Below are 25,156 nucleotides of genomic sequence, written 5' to 3'. Positions count from 1 at the left end.
ACCACATATGAAGTATATTTTTAGATTCCTTATTATTTGCAAGAAATAGTGCTATGTGTGATACAAGAAACAAAGCTAAATTATATGTAAAGGAATTTATATTCTCTTTGGAAAGACAGTATTTACAAATTTAAAGAAAGGGGAACTTTTACCTATAGTATCTTATTTGACTTTCACACGGACTGTGTGTAAAAGGTGGAAGTGATTAGAATTATGGAAACGCAAACATTTTCTTGGCCTCTAACTGACATTGGGTTGATCCAACATTTAATAGAAAAGAAAAAAAAAGTATAAAGATGATGAGGGGGACCTTCCATTTTTGATGACAGCAGGCTGTTATTTGGGCCACATTCCTATGGGAAGACAAGTTAAAATGAGAGAGTATGGAAAACTTCTTAGAAGCATAAATTATATATAAAAATAGAGTTCGAAATTTGGAGGTCAAGAAACAAGAGAGTGGGAACAGCACAGTCCACTCCTGCGCTAAGAGCATCTGCCTGGAGGCAGCTGGGAAACTGAGCTGAGACCCAGAAGGATGGACTGAACCACAAGTATACCCAGCCCTCTTTTCCTGGTCCCTCTTGAATGGGAAGAATTTGGGGTTGAGTGGGGAAAAGGCTGATCCCTGAACTTGAAAAACAAATGCTGACCCTGGTGAGTGCTCACAGACCAAATTCACAGTATTAGGTATAGGGGACATGTTTACTTAAACATGGTTACAGATTCCTAGTACCCAGGTGCTTGGCAGTTGTAAATGCAAAACCTCTCTGGATAAAGGCATCTTCATCCCAGGCCTCTGAAAGACCTCACGAATATGTTTTCAAGGGCAAAGGTAGCACTAAATCAAAGATAAATTAGTACAACAAAAAAATAAGATGCAATGAACAAGAACTAACAAAAATCCAGCAGATAACAGACCCCCCCAAGACTTCATATGCTAGAATTATTAGAAACAGATTATATGTAATGATTATTATTTGAAACATATGACAGGCTTTAAAACATTCTTGGTAAATAGGAGATGATGACATGAGATATAACAGATTTGTAAACAAACCAAATAAAACTTCTACCCACGAAAAAATAAAATAACCCAAATTAATAACTCAGCAAAATGAGGCTTTAAAGCAGATTGAACACAGAAGAGAAAAATAACAGATTTGGAAGGTAGACCAGAAGATATTACATAGAATGAGAGAGAGAAAGATGGAGAACAGGGAAGAGAGAATAAGAGACTCAGAGGACAGAATTGGAAGGTTCCAAAAGGAGAGGAGGGAGCATTGGCAGAGGTGGTATTTGAAGGGATAATGTTGGAAAGTTCTACAGAAAGGGGGTGGACAGTATTTATTTATTTATTTATTTATTTATTCATTATTTTTTGAGACAGAGTTTCGTTCTTGTTGCCCAGGCTGGAGTGCAATGGCGTGATCTCAGCTCACTGCGACCTCCCCCTCCCAGGTTCAAGCGATTCTCCTGCCTCAGCCTCCCAAGTAGCTGGGATTACAGGCTTGTGCCACCACGCCCAGCTAACTTTGTATTTTTAGTAGAGACCAGATTTCTCCATGTTGGTCAGGCTGGTCTCGAATTCCCGACCTTAGGTGATCCTCCCGCCTCAGTCTCCCAAAGTGCTGGGATTATAGGCGTGAGCCACCACGCATGGCCCACAGCACTAATTTACAGATTCAGGAGGCCTAATGAATGCCAAGAAAGATAAATGAAAAGTAAATCATACCGAAAAAATTACAGTAAAACTGTAGATAATCAAAGACAAAGAATATGTTAAAATATTGAAAGAAAGAGGGAAAAAGAGAGAAACAATGGGGGTGGGTAGAGAGAAAGATGGAGAGAGAGAAAAAGAGAAATGAAGAGAAAGAGGAGAGAGGGAGGGAGAGAAAGAAGAGAGAGACAGGAGACAAATGGGGAGAAAGAAAGGAGAGGAGAGATGGAGAGAAAGAGAGGGAGAGAGAGGTTACCTTAAAGCAGCCATGATGGCCAGGTGCAGTGGCTCAGCCTGTAATCCCAGCACTTTGGGAGGCCAAGGTGGGTGGATCGCTTGAGGTCAGGAGTTCGAGACCAGCCCGGCCAACATGGTGAAACCCCGTCTCTACTAAAAATACAAAAATTAGACAGGCATGGTGGTGTGTGCCTGTAGTCCCAGCAACTCTGGAGGCTGAGGCAGGAGAACCAGTTGAACCTGGGAGGCAGACGTTGCAGTGTGATCACACCACTGCACTCCATCCTAGATAACAGAGCGAGATTCTGTCTCAAAAAGAAAAACAAAACAAAACAAAACAACAAAACAACAAGACAAAGCAGCAAGGCTACACAAATAGAATACAGAAAGATCCGTTAATACATTGAAAGAAAGTAATTGCAAAGCTTAAATTATACACTGAATAAAATGATCCGTAAGAATTGAAGGTAAATACAGACATATTCAGATAAAGAAAAAAACAAGTTCATTGCCAGCAAATCTCAAAAAATAATAATAATAAAGAAAATAGTACACTTATGGATAGCTGTATATGAATTCTGATTTCATCAGGCAGTAAAATTAATGTCTGGTGGAACTTAAAAAAATTTAAATACTTGGTGACAATAAAACACATAAGCTGGAGCAAATGGGAAGGTATCACTCATTTACCTGTTTTTTCCCTCTGCTCCCTTCTGTGTGCTGTTAAATACTGAGAGGGCTGGGGCACAGAACGCTACGTCTCCTAGATTCCCTTTGCCACCTGCTGTCAGTCTTTTGGTCTCCTTTTAGCCACAGCAGTGCAGTGATGGAAGGTTGAGAGGACGGAAGGACAGAAGCACTTTCAGCTTCTGTGGATCTCCCTAAAATAAATGCAACAATAGACGCTGGCTTGGAGGCTACAACCCTTTTTTCCATATCTTAATCTTTTTTTTTTTTTTTTTTTGAGACGGAGTCTCGCTCTGTCACCCAGACTGGAGTGCAGTGACGCAATCTCAGCTCACTGCAACCTCCGCCTCCCAGGTTCAACTAATTCTCCTGCCTCAGCCTCCTGAGTAGCTGGGATTACAGGCGCCTGCCACCATGCTTGGCTAATTGTTTATATTTTTAGTAGATCCAGGGTTTCACTATGTTGGTTGGGCTAGTCTCGAACTCCTGATGTCGTGATCCACTCGCCTCCGCCTCCCAAAGTGCTGTGATTACAGGCGTGAGCCACCATGCCCGGCCCACACCTTAATCTTTCTCTCTTTCTTTCTCTTTCTGATCTCTGGGTATCCCTCTTTTACCCCCTTTTGTCTTTCAGCTACCCCATTTTCTGTGTTGCTCCTTCAGCTTTTCAACATCTTATAACAAATTCCCTGCATTAAATGCCCCTGATTGTCGCACCTAGAGTGGTTTCTGTGTCCTCGCTGCTTCGTGACTCCGTGTGGCTCTTTCAGGGATCTCCTCCACACCACTGCTTCCTGGATCATCCTTACCTCCTCCCAGCCCCAGGCCTGCAGCCTCACGTGCAGCACCTCTGTCTTGTCCTCATTCACCTGCTCCTGGTCTCCAAACAGCATTTGTAGTTCTGTAGCAGAGAGGAGTGCCCAGGCACTCCAAAAGGTCACATGTGCGCTCCTCACACAGAGGTCTTTTTGAACTGAGAGCATCTAAAAAAGGTCCCCAGTGTTCTTCAGGTTTCTCTGAAGGAAACCTCTTCAATCAGGATAGCACTACTGGGACATTCTTTGTTTATGAGACAGAGTCTTGTTCTGCCACTAAGCTGGAGTGCAGTGGTGCGATCTCAGCTCACTGCAACCTCCACCTCCTGGGTTCAACAGATTCTCCTGCCTCAGCTTCTGGAGTAGCTGGGATTATAGGTGTGCGCCACCACACCTGACTAATTTTTGTATTTTTAGTAGAGATGAGGTTTCATCATGTTGACCAGGCTAGTCTTGAACTCCTGACCCCAAGTGATCCACCCGCCTGGGCCTCCCAAAGTGCTGAGATTACAGGTGTGAGCCACCGCACCCGGCCTGAACTATTGGGACATTCTGTAGCCAGTATCCCACATTTGGGGGAGGAGCCACAGGGATCTCTTCCTGTAGCCAATCAGCATTTTGCCTTCCTCCTAGGCTTCACCTGAGCTGTGGGGCACAATGGAACTGCCGGGCTCCAGGTAGTGCCAGAGTCCAGCGTCTCCATGAACTTGTCCAGTTTTGGGGACTGGCTGAAGTACTGCCCCCAATGAATCCCATGGAGGACACAGAGCTCCTGAGGCTTGAAGGCTTATCTCCATTCCAAAGCTCCTCCAGCTCCTCAGCTCCTAATCTTTTTATGCTCTCTTAAGCTTCTTCTAGAACATCAAAGCTCTAGAATGCAAATCTCATTTTATCACTCTCTTCCTTAAGACCTTCCAGTGACCTGTTTCCATATTTTCATATAACATCTTCAGTCGTGTGCAGACAGTGGCCTTTCTAAAAAGGAAATAAAAAACTTCCAATGGCTGTCTCAGGCAGAGTGATCTTTCTAAAATGGAGATGAGACCATAGGGTTTGTTTTTTTTTTTGTGTGTGGGGTGGGGGGACAGAGTTTTGCTCTTGTCGCCCAGGCTGGAGTGCAATGGCACAACCTCGTTCACTGCAACTTCCGCCTCTCAGATTCAAATGATTCTCCTGCCTCAGCCTCCCAAGTAGCTGGGATTACAGGCACCTGCCACCATGCCTGGCTACTTTTGTATTTTTAGTAGAGACGGGGTTTCACCATGTTGCCCTGACTGGTCTCAAACTCCTGACCTCAAGTGATCCACCCGCCTTGTCCTCCCAAAGGATTGGGATTACAGGCATGAGCCACCGTGCCCAGCCAACTGCAAATATATATTATTAAAATAAAAACTTCAGCCAAGTTAACTTCAAAGGAGTTTAATTGAGCAATGAACAATTCACAAATTGGGCAGCCCCCAGAATCAGAGCAGATTCAGAGACTCCAATGCAGCCGCGCGGTGGAAGAAGATTTACAGATAAAACAAGGGAAATGATGTACAGAAATAGGAAGTGAGGTATAGAAAGAGCTGGATTGGGTTACAGCTCAGTGTTTGCCGTATTTGGACACAGTTTGAACCCTCAGCAGTCTATAACTGGCTGAAGTATGGCTGCTGGGATTGGCCGAGACTCAGCTATTGTTTCAGGCACATACTCTTAAGTTAGGTTTTCTTTTTTTTCTTTCTTTCTTTTTTTTTTGAGTCGGAATTTTGCTCTTGTTGCCCAGGCTGGAGTAAAATGGTGCAATCTTGGCTCACTGCAACCTCCGCCTCCTGGGTTCAAGCAATTCTCCTGCCTCAGTCTCCCAAGTAGCTGGGATTACAGGTGTGTGCCACTACACCTGGCTAATTTTTCATTTTTTTAGTAGAGACGGGTTTTCACCGTGTTGGTCAAGCTGGTCTTGAACCCATGACCTCAAGTGATCCACCCACCGTGGCCTCCCAAAGTGTGGGGATTACAGCTGTGAGCCACTGACCCTGGCCCTAGGTTAGGTTTTTAATCTTGTCTGCCTATTAAGCTAGGTTAGAGTTCATCCACAAGGACTCAAATATAAAAGTACGAAGTCCTTCTCAGGTCATATTTAGTTTGCCTTAACAATATATGCGTCAGAAAGAAGCATTTACTGTCCCTTCCATTCTTCTCAGGATAAAGTCCACTCTTCCTAACTGTCCCTCAAGGTCCTTACGCCCCTCTGACCTCATATGTCACTGCTCCTTATCTGTTTCGCTTCTCAAAGCTCCAGCCACACCGAAACTATTATAGCTTTTCGAACAATCCATCCTGTTTGCTGTGCCTAGAATATTCTTCCTTGTCTTCTTGGTCTGGCTAATTATTTCTCACCATATATTTGCTTAGACGTCACTACCTTCAGGAGTTATTCCTGGACTTCAAATCTGAGTTAGATGCCTTAAGTGCTATCTAGAGTACTGTATGCCCTTATCACATCGTGCTGACCTATTGTGAGCATACAATAGAAACCTGCTTTTTTTTTTTTTTGAGACAAAGTCTCACTCTGTTGGTCAGGCTGGAGGGCAGTGGTGCGATCTTGGCTCACCGTAGCCTCCACCTCCACCTCCCGGGCTCAAGCAATTCTCCTGCCTCAGCCTCTCAAGCAGATGGGATTACAGGCATGTGCCACCACGCCTGGCTAATTTTTGTATTTTTAGTAGAGACGGAGTTTCACCACGCTGGACAGACTGGTCTCAAACTCCTGACCTCAGGTGATCCGCCCGCCTCGACCTCCCAAAGTGCTGGGATTACAGGCATGAGCCACCGTACCCAGCCCAAACCTGTTTAATGAATGAAATAAAGTTTGGAAATGTGTATTTTACTATGCATCTATGGTATGCCACTTTCTACATAACACTGACGTGTGTACAGGTATGAACTGTGTGTGTGTGTGTGTGTGTGTGTAGGTAAGTACTATATCGGGCGCACACTTACTCCAAAGCAGAAACCTTCCGAGGTCTGGTCTCTGAGGATGTTGAGGTGGGTCACAGGGTAAGGACTAAACCGCTGTACACCTCATAGGAACAGAATAAGTTCTGCCTAGAGTCAGGGAACACAGTGAGGGTGGAGAGTCACAGGGCATTCTCCCGAGTGCAGCCGGAAGCAGAGTGAAGGTGGGAGGCCAGGGCTGCCCACACCCCCAACCTTGGCTGAGGGAGGCAGAGGGTTGGGAGAAGGCAGGGAAAGGAAGGTGGAACGTGGGAGTTATGCATTTACAGGTGGAGCTAGACCACAGGAAGTGTAGGTTGTGGCTGGTGGAGGAATAGCTAGGTGTGTTTACTAGAAGATGAGCTAGATGAAATAGGGCCACGAAGTCTTTGAAGCTTTTTCTTTGAAAAGGTGATGTCTATTTGCCTACCCCTTGAATCTGGGCTTGACCAAAGAATGTAGTAGGAATGATAGCCGGCTGGGCGCGGTGGCTCACGCCTGTAATCCCAGCACTTTGGGAAGCTGAGGCAGGTGGATCACTTGAATTCAGGAGTTTGAGACCAGCCTGGCCAACATGGTGAAACTGCATCTCCATTAAAAATATAAAAAAATTGGGTGTGGTGGTGGGTGCCTGTAGTCCCAGCTATTTGGGAGGCTAAGGCAGGAGAATTGCTTGAACTCAGGAGGTGGAGGTTGCAGTGAGTGGAGATCATATCACTGCACTCCAGCCTGGGCAACAGAGTGAGACTCCATCTCAAAAAAAAAAAAAAAAAAAAAAAAAAGGTATCGGGCACGTCCAGAGCCAAGGTCACAAGATAACTTGTACCCTCCACTTTGCCCCCTTGGAATGCAGCCCTGAAACCACCTTATAAGTAGCTTTTCTAGCCTACCGGAGGATGAGAGCCATATCCAGGACTCCTGCCCACACGCAGGGGGTGAAATCAAACTCCTCAAGGACCTGCCCACATCTACCACAGAAGACAGTAAAATAGATCTCCAGTTCATCACACGAAACCATCACGCAGGTTAACTAACCATTTCTTGCTCAAAAAAAAGTTAGTACTTAAAAAATTTCCAAGAGCAATCAAAACCTGTCTTGTCAAGAAAGAGCATAAAAAGAGAAACCAAGCAGAAATAGCTTCAGTGTCCTTACCTGCGGCTGCCTCTCTAGGCCATCCTTACCACCCTGCGCCCCTTTAAAAGCCAGCACTGCAGAGCCATCCCTTCTGCCAGTGTCTGACATGTCTGTCAGAGCACACATCCTTCCCGACATGGGCTAGAGAGGACTGCAGGGTCTGTCCTCAAGGCTGCTCCCATCCCTGGTGGCTGCTGACTCCAGGCAGCCAAACGTCTCCTGGGAGGCGTCGGTCATGTACACGAAGCCATCCTCATCCTTGTAGTCTCTGTAGATCTCTGCCATGGTTACGCTCGTGCTGACCAGGCTCTTGTTGTTCACCAGCAAGTAAAAGGCTTCCGTGGCTCTCAGGACCATGCGGCTCCTGGGATGGGCAGGAGGGTGGTGAGGGGGTGACCTGCCAGACAGCCCAGGGATCTGCAGCCTCGTGACACTCAAGAAGACTGAATTGCTCCCTCCTTCTTCCCTGAGATTTAACTATAAGCTTCCCATTTGGGTCAAAAGGGTGAGGCCATTCCATGGATGAAATAGGAGAACACAAACAGGACGAGGAAACATGACAACACAAAAATGCTAAGCAAATAACTTCTGTTTGTTATGAAATTCAATCTATTGGGCTGGGTGCAGTGGCTCACGCCTATAATCCCAGCACTTTGGGAGGTCGAGGAGGGCAGATCACGAGGTCAAGAGATAGAGGCCATCCTGGCCAACATGGTAAAATCCAGTCTGTACTAAAAATACAAAAATTAGCTGGGCACGGTGGCATGCACCTGTAGTCTCAGCTACTAGGGAGGCTGAGGCAGGAGAACCGGGAGGCGGAGGGTGGCGAGGTGGGGCAGAGACAAAGGCTTTTTTTTTTCCACTTACCTCTGTCTGGCCAGTGTTTTTCCACCGTATGAGAGGCCTTATCTCCCAAACTAAAGGCAGTGGTCCTCAGACTCCAGCATATTAGAATTCCCTAGAAGATGAAGTATTGAAAGTGCAGATTCCTGGCCGGGCGCGGTGGCTCAAGCCTGTAATTCCAGCACTTTGGGAGGCCGAGGCGGGCAGATCACAAGGTCAGGAGATCAAGACCATCCTGGCTAACAGGGTGAAACCCCATCTCTACTAAAAGATACAAAAATATAGCCGGGCGAGGTGGCGGGCACCTGTAGTCCCAGCTACCCAGGAGGCTGAGGCAGGAGAATGGCGTGAACCCGGGAGGTGGAGCTCGCAGTGAACCGAGATCCGGCCACTGCACTCCAGCCTGGGCGACAGAGCGAGACTCCGTCTCAAAAAAAAAAGAAAGAAAGTGCAGATTCCTGAGCACCATGCTGCAGGGGTTTTGACTTGGCAGATCTGGGAAGCAGCTCGGGAACATGCGTGACTGCGAAGCAGTAGATCGCACTATGAAAAGCACGGCTGCAGAAGCGCAGGAGGCCCTCCTGCCGCTGCGTCCTTGCCAGTGCTCTTTCTGTTTTTTCTTTCTTCTTTTGAGACAGAGTCTTGCTCTGTCGTCCAGGCTGGAATGCAGCAGTACGATCTTGGCTCACTGCAAACTCTGCCTCCTGCATTCAAGCGATTCTCCTGCCTCAGCCTCCCGAATAGGGGGGATGACAGGTGTGGACCATCACGCCCAACTAATTTTTGTATTTTTAGAGACAGGGTTTCACCATATTGACTAGGCTGGTCTCGAACTCCTGACCTCATGATCTGCCCACCTCAGCCTCCCAAAGTGCTGGGATTCCAGGCGTGAGCCACCGCACCCGGATTTGCTAGTGGTCTTTCAAAGTCTCATTTATATCTATCTGCCTGCCTACCCTGCAGAAACAGTCATTTAAATCTGGTCACTGCTTAAGTGTTTATACAAAACCTCAGCCCTTATCCCACTTGATTCTCCATTTCCAGGTAAAGAAACCAAGGCACAGAAGTTAAAGGATATGGTAGAAGCAACCCGAGTGTCCATCAATGACGAATGGAGAAACAAAATGTGGTGGACACACACAATGGAATATTATTCAGCCTCCAGAAGAAAGGATATTCTGACACATGCTAAAACACGGACCAACCTTGAGGACACTATGAGACGTGAAATAAGGCAGTCACAAGAGGACAAATACTGTATGATGCCACTCACATGAGGCACTTAGTCAAAGTCATACAGACAGAAATAGAACAGTGGTTTCTCTTTCTTTCCTTCCTTCCTCCCTCCCTCCCTCCCTCCCTCCTTCCCTCCCTCTCTCTCTCTCTCTCTCTTTCTTTCCTTCCTTCCTTCTTTTTTTTGATGGAGTGTTGCTCTTGTTGCCCAGGCTGGAGTGCAGTGGCATAATCTCGGCTCACTGCAACCCCTGCCTCCCTGGTTCAAGCAATTCTCCTGCCTCAGTCTCCTGACTTGGTGGGATTACAGGCGTGCGCCACCACACCCAGCTAATTTTTGGTACTTTTAGTAGAGACGGGGTTTCACCATATTGGCCAGGTTGATCTCGAACTCCTGACCTCAGGTGATCTACCTGCCTCGATCTCCCAGAGTTCTGGGATTACAGGTGTGAGCCACTGCATCCGGCCAGAACAGTGGTTTCTAGGGACTGAAGGGATAAGGAAATGGGGAATTATTATTTAATGAGTACCGAGTTTCAGTGTGGGAAGATGGAAAAGTTGTGAAGTTGAATGATGGTGATAGTAGCACAACAATGTAGATGTACTTAATGCCACTGAACTGCACATCTAACAGTGGTTAAGATGGTCAACTTCGTGTTAGGTGTATTTTATCCTAACTAAAATAATACTACTACTAATAAAGATAAAAGACATCAACAAACCTAAGTGGTATTCTACCTGTCTGCAGTAGCCCTGGGTTTATTAGAAGCTTCCTTTTTTGCTTGCTTTCCTTTCTTTCTTTTTTTTTTTGAGACGGAGTCTCGCTGTGTCTCCCAGGCTGGAGTGCAGTGGCGCGATCTCAGCTCACTGCAAGCTCCGCCTCCCGGGTTCATGCCATTCTCCTGCCTCAGCCTCCCGAGTAGCTGGGACTACAGGCGCCGCCACCGTGCCTGGCTAGTTTTTTGTATTTTTTTAGTAGAGACGGGGTTTTACCGTGTTAGCCAGGATGGTCTCGATCTCCTGACCTCGTGATCCGCCTGTCTCGGCCTCCCAAAGTGCTGGGATTACAGGCTTGAGCCACCACGCCTGGCTTCTTTCCTTCCTTCCTTCCTTCCTTCCTTCCTTCCTTCCTTCCTTCCTTCCTTCCTTCCTTCCTTCCTTCCTTCCTTCCTTCCTTCCTTCCTTCCTCTTTCTCTTTCTTTCCTTTCTTTCTTTTTCCTTCTTCTCTTTCTCTCTTTCTTTTTCTCCTCTTTCCTTTTCCTTCTTTCTCCTTCCTTCCTTCCTTCCTTCCTTCTTCCTTCCTTCTTCCCTCCTCCTCCTCCTTCTCCTTCTTCTCCTTCTTCTTCTTCCTCTTCTTTCTTTTCATTCTTTCATTCTTTTGTTCTTTTTATTTAATCCCCAGTGTGATGGTAACTATATACACTTTCCTGGATATTTGAAATGCCCCAGTATTCTCAGTCAAGCTCAACATGGAAGGCCCTCCCATCATTAGCTAGAAATAATACAGCTCAAAAACACTAAGCAAGTACATCTCGGTTCACCATGAGTTTAAAGTTAAGAATTTCCTATATGGGATGAAGAAAATGCATTATGTCACATGTTCTGACATATCACTTAAGCACCTTGAGGTGACAACTGGGAAGGAGAATTACTGAGCAGAAGTCTAAAATCCTTCCCCTTGGATTCAAGATACAGAGGAGTAGCCACATTTGGCTGGACTTCGTAGGGACTCTGAGTCATTTCATTAGCATAGCAGGTGAAGCCTGTTGGGAATGGCTAATCCTCTCTTTAAGCATCCTCAACCTAAACAACCAATCCTCCACACACTGTCTGTGTGGGTGAGGGTACATCCAGCGCACTCCCTGTGCCAGCTACTAGGACTGAAGGGGTTAAGTTCTGTGATGCGTGGAGGAAAAATAATTTCAGAACCTGGTTAATGAACACTGGCTAATCCAGGATGGAGCCCTGACCATGGTTATGCTCTGTGGTGAGCCCTTGCTGGTCCTGCACGGGAAAGGGGGCAGCTGAAGACCGGCTGTTGCAGTCGGCTCCTATGTCCAGAAACTGCACCTTTATTTCCTTTCTTCCTCTACCAGGCTCTAATTTTTTTTTTTTTTTTTGAGACGGAGTCTCGCTTTGTCATCCAGGCTGGAGTGCAGTGGCGCGATCTTGGTTCACTGCAAGCTCTGCCTCACGGGTTCATGCCATTCTCCTGCCTCAGCCTCCTGAGTAGCTGGGACTACAGGTGCCTGCCACCATGCCCGGCTAATTTTTTGTATTTTTAGTAGAGACGGGGTTTCACTGTGTTAGCCAGGATGGTCTTGATCTCCTGACCTTGTGATCCACGCACCTCAGCCTCCCAAAGTGCTGGGATTACAGGCGTGAGCCACCGCGCCCGGCCCAGACTCTCATTTATTAAAGGTTGGTGAGTCCCCAAGAGTAAAAACTCTGCGGTTTGGTGGATATTTATGCACATAGCCCAGCACAGTGGCTGATACATAATGGATGCTTCTTAATGCTTTCTAATTATTGCTAATTAGAGATTATTAACTATTTCTAAATGAATTAATGTAGAAATTCATCATACTGGGCTGAAGAATGGGGAGTGCATGGAGTTTGGGGTGCACCTATTAGGAACAAAGGGGGAAGTTGTATTAAGGCTCACTTTTCGGGGCCAGGTGTGGTGGCTCACGCCTGTAATCCCAGCACTTTGGGAGGCTGAGGCAGGTGGATCACGAGGTCAGGAGATGGAGACCATCCTGGCTAACACAGTGAAACCCTGTCTCTACTAACAATACAAAAAATTAGCCAGGCATGGTGGCGGGTACCTGTAGTCCCAGCTACTCGAGGCAGGAGAATGTCATGAACCCGAGAGGCAGAGCTTGCAGTGAGCCGAGATTGCACCACTACACTCCAGCCTGGGCAACAGAGCAAGACTCCGTATCAAACAAACGAACGAATAAATAAATAAACAAATGAAGACTCACTTTTCGGTGAAGTCACTCAAGCCCCCACAGCATCTGAAGTCTGACAGGAATTGGGATCTAAGCCTGACTTTGGTTTTCCTTTAGTTGTCCTTAGTCTCCACTCCATTAACCTTAGCAGTTCTGAGAATGCAGTGTTCTGTAAGAGTTCATTAAAATACTGTAATAGATGTTCTGAAGAAGCTGTCTGCATCAGCCAAAACCTTCGAGAGGGTGTATGTAGTTCAGGGAGACTGACCAGCCAAGTTTATTATTATTATTATTATTATTATTACTATTGTTATTATTTTGAGATGGAGTCTCACTCTGTGACCCCGGCTGGAGTGTAGTGGCATGATCTTTGCTTACTGCAACCTCCACCTCCCAGGTTCAGGTGATTCTCCTGCCTCAGCCTCTGAGTAGCTGGGACTACAGGTGCGTGCCAACATGCCCAGCTAATTTTTATATTTTTAATAGAGATGGGGTTTTGCCATGTTGGCCAGGCTGGTCTTTAACTCCTGACCTCAAGTGATCTGCCCGCCTCAGCTTCCCAAAGTGCTGGGATTACAGGTGTAAGCCACCGCGCCCAGATGAGCCAAGTTTATTTACTGAGCCCCTATCAGCTATTTTGAGTTGCATATCATTTTTATTGAGTTCAGCTGGCAGGTGACAACTTCAATCCCTTCAGCTTTATCTGTCAGTTATCAGCATCTGGCCTGCCTTGTGTTGTCCTGTGTAGGTGGAAGCTGGGTGAGGGAAAGGCCTGGTTCCTCCGCTCGATGATTCTCGCAGGTGGACTGAGCGTTTCCTCCTGAAAATTTCCTCCCTGACATCAGGGGGAAAGAACCACTCAGGGGCAAAATGCTGTCAGTGGGCTTCACAAATACCTGGAAACAAAGTTATCTGGACTAGTTTCCAAAGGTTATTTTGGAAACTTATTAGAGAAATTTAATAATTGAAATACAGTGCCAGTAAAACGTTAGAATAACACAGAGAACCTGCTGTTACAGCAACATTGGGAGCTCTCACTTTCTTTTTTTTTTTTTTTTTGAGATAGAGTCTCGCCCTGCTGCCCAGGCTGGAATGCAGTGGCATGATCAAAACTCACTGCAGCCTCCACCTCTTGGGCTCAAGTGACCCTCCCACCTCGGCCTCCCAAGTAGCTGTACTACAGGCGCATGCCACCACACTTGGCTAATTTTTGTTATTTTTTGTAGAGACAGGGTTTCACAACGTTCCCCAGGCTGGTCTTGAACTCCTGTGCTAAAAGGCCCGCCCGCCTTGGCCTCCCAAAGTGCTGGGATTAGAGGTGTGAGTTCATTTGCTTTAGGCTTGCTAGTGAGATACTTACCGCTTGTTTAAAATAGGTGATTTATGAGATCATCCTCTTTAAAGGCACAAGTGAAGGGAAAAGTAAAACATAAATTCTTCTCATTCCTTCTCTGCCAGATCCCGTCCTTCCAAAAGGCCCAGGTGCTCACAGCACATGCACACGTACACTGTGTCACCTGTCGAATGGTGCTGAGGGACTAAACCACGGTCACCTCCCGTGGGACCAGGAACTTAGTTTTTGTCCAGCAGTGGCAGGAACGTCTCTCTAGGGGTAGCGCTCCACTATCACCTGTCAAGAATTTCGGCATAAATTTCTTCTGATACAAGTGCCTAAGAATGTGACTCAGAGTTCTATGTGTCTTAGGAACCTGGAACAAAGAGAAGACCATTGGGCGCTTTTTGTTTTTTCAAAGAATAGGATCAGAGGTCCCCCTAACAGAAGTACAACGGTGTCTCACTGGGACCTTGTTTGGGAACTTCGCCCAGATTCCAGCAATTTCCTCTTGTCTGGTTGCTGTGACTATTTCAAGTATAAAAGAATAAGCAAACGGCTAAGCGAGCCGTAGCTTCTCTTCTTTTTTCCCCCTGGTCAGCCAGAAAGGTACCTCTAGAAGTTTACTAAATTCTCCCTCTGCTTGAAAGATCTGAGGCTTGGGATTTTCAGTGGAGGCAGCGTTTTACTTAACAGCTGTGTCTGTGTCTGACTTAAAAAAGAAAAAAAAAAAAAGTCCTGCAACCAGGACCTAACTCATTCTTCCAGCAGCTTCCAAACAGCCTGTAGGAGCCTGAAGAGGCCCCTCTGTAGGGCTGAGTGACATCAGGCCCCTTCTTTCCCTCCCCTCTTCCCACTCCCCCTCCGTGGGCAGCAGGAGGTCAGTTCTGAGGTTGGAAATGAAATGACCATCTGTATATTGGTCAGAGAAAGTCACTTTGCTCACTATTAGTAAAGAATTTATCTTTGCCAAAGAAATTAAGGTTTGCAATGGAGCACTGTAATACTAGTCTGCACTATAATATGGTCTCATAGGCCTTAGCTCAGGAGCTCTGACAGAATTAGTCTCAAGTGAGGACTTTTTTTTGAGATGGGGTCTCGCTCTGTCACCCGGGCTGCAGTGCAGTGGCGCGATCTCGGCTCACTGCAACCTTCGCCTCACGGGTTCAAGTGATTCTCAAGTGAGGACATTTGAATACCACAGTTATAAAGCAGATAGAAGATTGGGTCGCCTTACCCTGAAATGTGTTGCCATTTTTCATAGTGAGCAATAGAAAGGTTGAGTAATTTGCCCAGATAAAAAGAGGTGAAACTAGCGTTAAAATCCTGGTACGTTATCAAAGTATCATTGCACTCTGCAGTTTTCCAGCATATTCTGTCATACTTCTGCAGTTTCAGGAATGTGGGTAGGACCATTATCATAACTAAGATTTGGTGTTTAATAGATGATGAAACTGAGGTCCATAGAAATGAACTTACTTGCCTAGGACCAAACAGATGCTTAGACTGACCCAGTTCTTTGTTCCCAGACCAGGATATTCTATCCTAGTGCACTTCTTTTACGCAGGATGGTTTTAGGACTTAGCTTTCCTGTCTAGAAAAAGATGCTGCTCTTGACGCTGACAACTTCCTTGCCCCAGATCCAGGAGCACAGTGGTCCTTCCATGATTCACACCCATCCTTTTCCTGAGAATAAACAGGATCAGGCTAGGCACATTGGCTCGCACCTGTAATCCCAGCACTTTCGGAGGCTGAAGCAGGAGGATTGTTTGAGGCCAGGAGACTGAGACTAGCTTGTATAGTGAGATTCCATCAATACAAAAAAAAATTTTTTTAAATTAGCTGGCGTGGTGGCATGCACTGTAGTCCCAGCTACTCAGGAGGCTGAGGCAGGAGGGTCGCTTGAGTCCAGGAGGTTGAGGTTGTAGCGAGCCACCATCTTGCCATTGCACTCCAGCCTGGGCAATAGAGCAAGGCCCTGTCTCTAAGCAAATGAAGAAACAAATCAAATAAACAGGACCATTAGCATCTGTTCTATTGTTACTAGATGGCCCATGATCTTTAGGGGTCTCACTGCTGTGGGGACTGCTCTGGGACCATTCCATGCTGAGTTATTTGACATCTGAAGAGTCTTCAGTCAAATGAGGATGATGGAGAGGAAAATGGCCAAACATTTCCAAGTCTGCTGAGGGACAGAAGGAAAAATAGTAGTTTCCTGATTTTTACCTATTTAAAAAAACAACAACTCATTTTTTTGTTTAATTTTGCATTTCCTCCTGCCTAGGAAGCTGGGGCAATGGTTTCTGAGCCAACTCCGAGTCCTTGAGCTCCCAGGGAATGGAGAGAACTTGGCCTCTGCAGTCAGAAGGATTTCTTAGTAGGCTTCTATATTCCAGACCACTCCACCATGAAGAGTGTCTTCCCTGACTCTGCCTAGGCACAGCGGAGTGAGCCAGGGCAGTGACTTAAGTTGTTTCATGAATTTCCGCACCAGGCTTGGCCGGCGTGGCTAAATGCTGAAGTCCAAAACGTGTCCTGGAAAATCTTTCGAGATCGCTCCACTACACTTTAGCCTCGGCAGCAGAGAGAGACTCAAAAAAACTAAAAAATGTAAGGTCCTACCTCACAGCTCCCGCAATCCACTATCATAGTGGTGCCTTGTCTCCTTTCATGAGTCAGCTTTGCAGGTGTTTGTGTCTTATCCATGGGGATGAAAAAAGATTTTCTGTCACCAATAACTCTAACACAAGTCTGGAAAACAATTTGGAATCTGAGTTGCAGAAGGCAGCAGACACAAATGGAGTTCCAAGCCCATTTTTCTAAGATCCTGAGCAATTTCTTGCTTTCTGCACCTCTTGCATTTATTGTAATGTACCCCCAAGAAACCTGGCCATTAGCTCTGTATCTGCTTAAGAAACCTCCACTTTCAGAATCTTCAAGGCTGGAAGGAGAATACAGCACCAGTCAGGCACCATGACCTGAAGGTTGGCATCTTGGGAATTTTTGCAGCTGGATCCCAGACCTGTCTCTTCAGGAAACACAGGATTTGGAACCTGACAGCTTGAATGGGACATTCAACATTTGGATTCTGAAAAAATCCAAATGTTCTTCAGGAACATTTGTTATTGATTGTAGGGACCAGCCCCACAGGGTCGGTGGATTTTTCTCCCCGTGTGCGGAGACAAGAGATTGTAGAAATAAAGACGCAAGACAAAGAGATAAAAGAAAAGACAGCTGGGCCCGGGGGACCACGACCACCAAGACGCGGAGACCGGTAGTGGCCCCGAATGCCTGGCTGTGCTGCTATTGATTGGATACAAGACAAGGGGGCAGGGTAAGGAGTGTGAGTCATCTCCAATGATAAGTAATGTCACCTGAGTCATGTGTCCACTGGACGGGGGTCCCTTCCCTGTTTGGCAGCCGAGGCGGGGGGAGGGAGAGAGAGAGAGACAGCTTACGCCATTATTTCTGCATATCAGAGACTTTTAGTACTCTCGCTAATTTTGCTACTGCTATCTAAAAGGCAGAGCCAGGTGTACAGGACGGAACATGAAGGTGGACTAGGAGTGTGACCACTGAAGCACAGCATCACAGGGAGACAGTTAGGTCTCCGGATAACTGCGGGCGGCCTTGACTGATGTCAGGCCTTCCACAAGAGGTGGAGGAGTAGGGTCTTCTCTAAAACTCCCCCGGGGAAAGGGGGACTCCCTTTCCAGGTCTGCTAAGTAGCGGGTGTTTTTCCTTGGCACTGAGGCTACGGTTAGACCGCGGTCCGCTTGGCAACGGGCGTCTTCCCAGACTCTGGCGTTACCGCTAGACTAAGGAGCCCTCTGGTGGCCCTGTCTGGGCATAACAGATGGCTCACACTCTTGTCTTCTGGTCACTTCTCACTATGTCCCCTCAGTTCCTGTCTCTGTGTGGCCTGGGTTTTCCTAAGTTATGATTGTAGAGTGTGGATTATTATAATATTGGAATAAAGAGTAACTGCTACAAACTAATGATTAATGATGTTCATATATAGTCATATCTATGATCTATATCTAGTATAACGCTTGTTATTTTATATATTTTATTACACTGAAACAGCTCGTGCCCTCGGTCTCTTGCCTCGGCACCTGGGTGGCTTGCCGTCCACAATAGATGAAAGTTTTATTTTGCATAATAAGAACGTGGAAGGCTGACCATATTTTACATTAACATTGTCAGACATTTTTATGTTGAACTTTTCTTCTACACATGAAATCTGAATTGCTCTGGCTCATTACCTGCCAACATTTCGTTTCCACTGTGGGGTACACAGAAGTAACCAGGAGGCCGGGCGTGGTGGCTCATGCCTGTAATCCCAGTACTTTGGGAGGTTGAGGCGGGCAGATCACCCGAGGTTGGGAGTTTGAGACCAGCCTGACCAACATGGAGAAACCCTGTCTCTACTAAAAATACAAAATTAGCCAGGCATGGTGGCAGGCGCCTGTAATTCCAGCTACTTGGGAAGCTGAGGCAGGAGAATCGCTTGAACCCAGAAGGTGGAGGTTGCAGTGAGCTGAGATGGCGCCACTGCACTCCAGCAGCCCGGGCAACAACAGCGAGACTCCGTCTCAAAAAAAAAAAAAAAGGTAACCAGAACACAGCATCTACCCTTCCTGGGTGGCAACACTGGATCATTCTTTTCTTGTTTCTGTTATCTGCATTAGCTGAGCCATTTGCTACTTGTATCTAATTTGATCTAAGTCAAAAGCATACCTGGTAAAATGCCGTAGCAGGAAATGGTATCCCAGAATGATTTACATCATGGAATGGAGTAACCTAATGCTACCAAGGAAAACTGCCAAGCATCTTCCCCTCTTTCTATGAATTGACTTTATATATTTTTTTTCTGGCTAGTAAAATTATTAAAACATTCCTCCTTTGGCTTAATAAATTAGCTTTAAAATCTTAATTACCGCTGGGCACAATGGGTCATGCTTGTAATCCCAGCACTTTGGGAGGCCGAGGTGGGTGGATGACTTGAGGTCAGGAGTCCCAGACCAGCCTGGTCAACATAGCAAAACTCCTTCTCTACTAAAAATACAAAAAATTAGCCAGTTGTGGTGGCATGCATCTGTACTCCTAGCTACTCAGGAGGCTTAGGCAAGAGAATCGCTTGAACCTGGGAGGCAGAGGTTGCAGTGAGCTGAAATCACGCCGCTGCTCTCCAGCCTGGGTGGAGTCTCAAAAATTAGTAAAATTAAAAACTAATTAATTAATTAAATAAAATATTAATTACCATGAAGTCTTGTGAGGCTCTTCACTTTTTTCAAAGTACAGTACTGAAATATTCAATGCAGCATTGTTTGAATACTGAAAAAAGGTAATCTAAATGTCATTAAGAAACAAGTAAATTGGCCGGGCGCGGTGGCTCACGCCTGTAATCCCAGCACTTTGGGAGGCCGAGACGGGCGGATCACAAGGTCAGGAGATCGAGACCATCCTGGCTGATATGGTGAAACCCCGTCTGTACTAAAAAATACAAAAAACTAGCCGGGCGACGAGGCGGGCGCCTGTAGTCCCAGCTACTCGGGAGGCTGAGGCAGGAGAATGGCGTAAACCCGGGAGGCGGAGCTTGCCGTGAGCTGAGATCTGGCCACTGCACTCCAGCCTGGGCGACAGAGCCAGACTCCGTCTAAAAAAAAAAAAAAAAAAAAAAAAGAAGTAAATTACGACACAAGCATTTTAAGGAGAGTAAAGAGAAGTATATTAATATCTATGTATTTCTTATGCAGACATAGACGTTAATGATGTTCAAATTATATGCAGATTGAAAAAATTAGTTGCAGAAGTTGTGTTTTTCAAAAAGTCTCAGAAAACAACCTGGTAACAGGGGAGGAAACTAGAATTAGGGGGACTATTCAAAAGAGACTTGAAATTGATCTCTAATGTTGGACTTTTTATGTGGGAATTTATTTGTGTGCTTCTCGTATAATTAAAATAAATAAAAATAAAACAGTGTATAAAAAGTGGTTTTATAATGACCTCAAACGTGCCTGGAAGGGCTCTGAAGCCATTCAGGTGCGGAGGAGCTGCCCTCTTGTGGAGTTTATTTACTGTGTTTTCATTCACAGAACTCTGGAGTGCCAATTTCAGAGTTAGAGATCAATCTCTCATGATTATCCTGTGAGAAAAAAGACAGTAAAGGTTTAGTGGCTTTCTAAAAGTCACTTAGAGTGTTAGGCAAGTCACAATTACAGACCAAGTCTTCTGATCCCTAGCTGGAGTTCTTTCAGCTATTCTGCCTCCCCTAAACCATGAGCCAGTGAGTGTTAAAGAAAACCCACTGTGGCCGGGCGCGGTGGTGGCTCACACCTGCAATCCCAGCACTTGGGAGGCCGAGGCGGACGGATCACGAGGTCAGGAGATCGAGACCATCCTCACCAACATGGTGAAACGCTGTCTCTACTAAAATACAAAAAATTAGCTGGGCGTGATGGCGCGCTCCTGTAGTCCCAGCTACTCGGGAGGCTGAGGCAAGGGAAATTGCTTGAACCCCGGAGGTGGAGATTGCAGTGAGCCGAGATCACGCCACTGCATTCCAGCTTGGTGACAGAGCAAGACTCCGTCTTAAATCAATCAATCAATAAATAAAACACAATGGAGTTTCACCATGTTGGCCAGGCTGGTCTCGAACTTCTGACCTCAGGTGATCCGCCTACCTCAGCTTCCCAAAGTGCTGAGATTACAGGCATGAGCCACCACGCCCGGCCTTTGAAAATCTTTTTATAGGGGTAAAATATACATAATTCTTATCATCTTAACAATTTTAAGTGGATGATTAAGTGGCATTAAGTACATTCATATTGTGCAACCATCACCACCATCCATCTTCAGAATTTTCCATTGTAAAATTGAACTGACATATTTAATAAAAGCATAAACCTCAAAGCCATATCTAGCCATTAAGCAACATCTGAATGCAGTAAGTTGAGTATTGGGGTAGAATAGGGAAGTGACCAGGACTTGCCTCTAGCCACAGATGACTCACTTACCTGTTTCAACTATGTGATTATGCTACAGCCCACTTAATTTTTCTGGTCCAGTTATAGACAGCTCTATCCCTAGACTTCTCTAGCCTGAGATGATCAAGGAATGAATAAAGGATGGCGATTCGTCCTCTATGACCAGTTAAAAAACAAAGATTTGGGACTTTATTTCTACCTAGGATGGACGAAGCTGGAAAAAAGATTCATTCTCACATTAATAACAATAAAAACCAGATAATCTACAAAATAATAACTTTCCTTTAAATCGTTAGAGGGCTGGTCTGGGTGTGGTGGCCTGTAATCTCAGCACTTTGGGAGGCTGAGTTGGGCAGATCACTTGAGGTAAGGAGTTCAAGAGCAGCCTGGCCAACATAGTGAAACCCTGTCTCTACTAAAAATACAAAGATCAGCCAGACATAGTGGCAGGCGCCTGTAATCCCAGCTACTTGGGAGGCTGAAGCAGAATAGGTTGAGCCCGGGAGTCAGAGGTTGCAGTGAGCTGAGATCATGTCACTGCACTCCAGCCCAGGTGACAGAGTGAGACTCCATCTCAAAACAAACAAACAAACAAAAAACAACATTAGAGGGTTAAGACTGCAGGGCAAAAGTAGCCTGAATTCTAAGGATAGATGGGAGGGCCCAAGGACAGCCACAATGCTAGCACTGGCTTATCTGGGACAGCATGGAAGGAAGACGGGGCCTCTGTATAACAGAGTAAGAATTTAACTAGAGTTTTTTTGCTTTGTTTCGTTTTTGTTTTGAGACAGGGTCTCACTCTATTACCCGGTTTGGAGTTGAGTGATGCAATCACAGCTTACTGCAGCCTTGACCTCCTGGGCTCAAGAGATCCCCCAACCTGAGCCTCCCAAGTCTGAATTTTGCTAGTTGTACACTCATGCTTCAGTTCAACACGTTCCACTGTCCTCTGGATCTCCTGCAGTGTAGCAGGCAGCTGAACCCAGAGGCATCATCGGACTCATTTCTAATTTCTGTAGCAAAAATAGGTGATAGGTGATATTGAGTTCTTTCATTAGCAGGCATAAAATATCTGGTTGTCTTTTTTTTTTCTTGTTTTTTGAGACAGGGTCTTGCTATGTCATCCAGGCTGGAGTGCAGTGGCACAATCACAGCTCACTGCAGCCTCAATCTGGTGGGCTTAAGTGATCCTCCCATCTTAGCCATGGGAGTAGCTGGGAATACAGGTACATGCCAGGAGGCCTGGCTAATTAAAACTTTTTTTTTTTTTTGGTAGAGATGAGATCTCAGTATGCTACCCAAGCTGGTCTCAAACTCCTGAGATCAAGCAGTCCTCCCACCTTGACCTCACAAAGTGGTAGGATTAGAGGCGTGAGCCACCGTGGCCTGGCCTTTTTGTGATGTTATAGCAATTGATGCACAAAATCCAAATTTATTGATCCACTGGGTAATGAAAAATGATATGATCTTTTCTTAATTATTAGAACACTAGAAAGAGATAGTTCCTTCATCTGCCATTTAGTTATCCAGTTGTACTGTTCATAGAGGAAAGAAAGGAAAAATGGTTTTTTTGCTTCAAGTTTTCAAGACAATGAATACTCCATCATCCTACAAGGTGACCAATTATTCTTAATGTTTATGATGGGTTTTAATAAATTGCAATTATCTTCTTTGAAGACCAAAGTTTCCCACATTTGCACAGTGGGTGCCCCTTTAAGCTGGTTCTTGAATCTTTTGGAAATTGTTAATCTCTATTTTTGTTTTGTTTTGTTTTTTTGAGACGGAGTCTCGCTCTTTCGCCCAGGCTGGAGTTAGTGGCGCGATCTCGGCTCACTGCAAGCTCCGCCTCCCGGGTTCACGCCATTCTCCTACCTCGGCCTACCCAGTAGCTGGGACTACAGGCACCCGCCACCACGCCCGGCTAAGTTTTTTGTATTTTTAGTAGATACGGGGTTTCACCTTGTTAGCCAGGATGGTCTCGATCTCCTGATCTCGTGATCCGCCCGCCTCGGCCTCCCAAAGTGCTGGGATTACAGGCATGAGCCACCGCGCTTGGCCTTGTTTTGGATTTTTGAGACCGGGCTTCGTCTTGTTGCCCAGGCTGGAGTGCGATGGTGCGATCTCGGCTCACTACAACCTCCGCCTCCGGGTTTCAAGTCTCCTGCTTCAGCCTCCCAGGTAGCTGGGATTACAGGCATGCACCACCACTCTCGGCTAATTTTGTATTTTTAGTAGACTGCGTTTCACCATGTTGTCCAGGCTGGTCTCCAACTCCTGACCTCAGGTGATCCACCCACCTTGGCCTCCCAAAGTCCTGGGATTACAGGCACGACACACTACACCCAGCCCCTCTATTTGTTGTGACAAGATATCCTAGGCTTATCTTTTACATTTCCTGCCAGACTATTTTCCCCAAATCCTCGTTTTAATGAAAAAAGCAAAAGGTACTTTAAAACCACAACCTGATGTGCTAAACATCCTGATAGTTATGAATTTGTATTGAACATACTGGTACAAACTGATGAATGTGTGTATTCACACGTATCTAAATGTATTCAATATACATTCATGAATTTATACCACTACGTCCAATTCAAATTCATAGCCATGGGATTTCCCCCCCCCCCCAAAAAAAATTACATGTTCTGTATTCTCTTTCTCCTTTTTCTCACATTAAAATCCCTGGTTCTAGGCTGGGTGCAGTGGCTTATGCCTGCCATCCCAGCACCCTGGGAGGCTGAGGTGGGTGGATCACCTAAGGTTGAGACCAGTCTGGCCAACATATTGAAACCCCATCTCTACTAAAAATACAAAAATGAAGCTGGGCGTGGTGGCACACACCTGTAATCCCAGCTACTTGGGAGACTGAGGCAGGAGAATCACTTGAACCTGAGAGGCGGAGGTTGTAGTGAGCTGAGATTGCGACACAGCAAGACTCCATCTTGAAAAAAAAAAAAAAGGACCCTGATTCTCAAGAAAACAGGATTTCAAATATCCTATAAATAGTAATTATTCTATTCCACAGGATACACACAGTCCCAAAATATCAGACTACCACTAGCTAAACCAAATGTTTTTGCATATGCTTTTATATACGATGCTTTAACTCTTAGTTTTAAGTGTATAAGCAACATACGTTTACTACTCACCGCCAGTCTGTCACTGTTTCTCTAGTCATTTTGGTTATCTGGAGCTCATTTTCTGAACTTCCTGATAAACCGCTTAAGGGAACGACATTTCCCATTTCCCAAATTTTTCTGTGTTGGATAAGTTTGTGCCAGCCTTTTATACTTACAATTTTATTAGATATGAAAACCTCAGCTCACATTTTTCTTTGGGTATTCAAAAATGATCACTCCATTTTCTTCAGGCATAAAGTATAATTGTGAAGAAAGTCTGATCATCATCTTACATTTCACCTGGTTTTGCCTAGCCAAAGTTTTCTTCCTTTAAAGTATATTATTTATGTCTTGGTGTTAGCTGCTGCTTAGGTACCAGAGTTCACTTTTAAAATATTGTTTTATATATTTAAATAAAACATTTTCTAAAATAATAGGGTTTTGTTGTTTCAAATTCCCATTATCTGTATGTTGGGTCTTCTTTGTCATTTTCTAATTAAACAAAAAATTGATTTTTTATTCCTTTTTATTTTTACCTCTTTTAAAAGACATTATCCATAGTGTTTATATTGCATCTCTGATGTTTTTATTTACAATGTTTTCTTGAGCTTATTTCTGATTCTTGTAATCCTAAATTTGTCATATTTTATATCTTTCTAATATCTTTTAGCACATTTTAAACAAACAAGTTTTGCTCTGCTCTGTGGACCTATCTTCCTGATACATCTTCATTATCCAGAAATCTTCTCTTTCTTTTCATTAAAATAACTTTGTATGAGATTCATCTAAAAACTTTCCTTAGTTTCTTTTTAAGTAAAATTCTGTTTCCTAAACTTTGAGAAGGAAACATGATTCATGGGAACTTCTCTAAGTTTCTTTTTAAGTGTTCAAAACCAGTATTCTGCTGAGAGATTTGGGTTGATGATTCCCTATTCTACTTGTATTTGGACCTTCTCTTCATCTTTCTCTTCTTCGATTTGGCTTCCCCGCAGCAGTTTCTCTTCTGTGGGGAACGCTGTCCTGGAAGAGAACCTTGGTGAACTCAGTGAATCAGTTCTAATACTTCCTAGGGGCTAGTTTGCTTCAGTCCTTCAGACCTTAATACAAGCCTCCTGGAC

The sequence above is a fragment of the Papio anubis genome, chromosome 1 (assembly GCF_008728515.1).
Source record: "Papio anubis isolate 15944 chromosome 1, Panubis1.0, whole genome shotgun sequence".
NCBI classification, from domain to species: Eukaryota; Metazoa; Chordata; class Mammalia; order Primates; family Cercopithecidae; genus Papio; species Papio anubis.
This window is presented reverse-complemented; position numbering follows the sequence as displayed.